The sequence below is a fragment of the Mustela lutreola genome, chromosome 1, assembly GCF_030435805.1.
Source record: "Mustela lutreola isolate mMusLut2 chromosome 1, mMusLut2.pri, whole genome shotgun sequence".
In the NCBI taxonomy this organism is placed as follows: Eukaryota; Metazoa; Chordata; class Mammalia; order Carnivora; family Mustelidae; genus Mustela; species Mustela lutreola.
The window spans coordinates 277,744,750-277,746,754 of record NC_081290.1 but is presented as its reverse complement, the minus strand read 5'-3'; positions in this window follow the sequence as shown (position 1 = coordinate 277,746,754).

Here is a 2,005-nt window from a genome sequence, read left to right as displayed (position 1 = left end):
CCTCTGCTATGAAGGAGGCATTCTTAATAACATCCCTTTAATAGAGACAAAGATAGGAGAGAAGAATTAAGACTTATTATGCAACCTAGTCGGTTTCACACATCAAAACAAGTGTTCTAAATACTCTATGCCAGTTAATTTCATCACAGCTCCATTAGGTGAATATTATTATTTACATCTTCTAAATATGTGGAAAGAGATATTAATGTGAGTAAATCTGCCCCAGTGAAATTGCTATTAATAATAGATTGATATTCTATCTCTGTCTGGTATTGCCAAATCTGCTAACCTCCTTATTTTATACAATCCTCTAACTCAACAATTGGAGATCCACTCTGATATAGACTCCTTGTACTTCCAGAATGCACACGGACACGGTTTCCCATGACACTTTGGCCACGTGGGGTTGGCCGCCTGGAGAGATAGGAAGGAAGATGCAGACATGATGTGAGCTGTAACTTGTAGACACTGAGGCAGTTGTGTATTCATGAACAGATGCCAGCCTGGGCAGATTTCTGGGGATGACACTAAAGGGCTCTTACCTTGCCTCTGTTCTATGCCCATGTTTAGTAATAACTTGAAATAACAAGGTGATAGTATGTGGATATAATAAGTTTCACTCGGTTCCAACCATAAAATCCACTATTTCATCTCTCCAGAATGTGAATCACGTTACTCTGCCTACCTCTCTTCTCCTAGCTAATGCCTCTGTTTCAGATCTAAGCTTAAAGATGACTTCCTCTAGGAAGCCACTTCAGAATCCCTAATTACCAACTATGCCAGAGCCACATGGTGCACAATCTTATAACACACTTCTCCTTTCGCACTTAACCACAGCTTATTCACATAAATATAATGGGATATAAAGTATATGTAGTATATTACAAATCATATATACAAATATAAATACAACACATTCTTTATCTGTCTCTCTTTAGGATATACAACTGCTTGGTACAACTCTGCCATTTTGATCACCATTGTATGTGGGGCTTAACCCATACAATATAAAGGTAAGGTATTTCAGAAAGGATAGTTAAAATGTAAAACCACAAATTGAAGATTTTTAAAAATGGCAACCTTAACAGACTAATGTTAAAGGAATGATGATGTATACATGGGTGATAAATTATTGAACACTGACTGCATCTTCAACTAATGATCTACTATATGTTGGCTAATTGAATCTAAATTTTAAAAAAAGCAATGCTGATCATGTTCTTCTCTAAAAATTAAAAAATATATAGTTAAGAGTTTTCGCATTCAAGCTAAGGAGACTATCAAAACAAACAAACACAACAAGTGCATTAATCTAATTTTGGTTAGACTGAAGAATTAGACAGCCAATGGACATATAGGTGATATCCAGATCTTTTTAAACTCAGCCATCCCTGTGATCTATCGCATGCAGTATTACATTTCTAATTAAGTTATTTTAAATGAGAGAATTTCCAGGGTTAAAATTGTGAGACATATCAAAAACATGTCGTTCTAGGAATACCAAAAGGAAAATGAGAAGACAGTTTAGGGCTACATGATCAGAGATCTTACTCCCTGAAGTGTTTCATGGAGAAATGGCCCACTGGGATAGAACAGAATGAAAGGCAGAAGTTACAGAGGCAGGTTTCAGTCACCATCAGAAAAATCTTCTAGGGAATGAGACCATCCAACAATGAAGCAAGCAATTCAGGAGAATGGCATTCTCTAGGCTTTGAAGGTGACCTGATGTTCAGATATTGTGTGGAGGATTCAAGTATCTGACAGAAGACTGAACTAGACAATTTCGGAGGTCCTCTCCAGCACTAAGAATTCATGACCTATGGATACCTCTATTATAAATTTATTATATCTATTAATAGAAATATAAAATTAGTCTAATACTAATATCAGATATTAGTATTATATCTATTATATTAATAAATAATAATATATATATTACTGTAGAACCTGGAGAGCACCATTAAAATGACAGAAGTACGGCTATCATAAAATTCTCCAAAGTTGT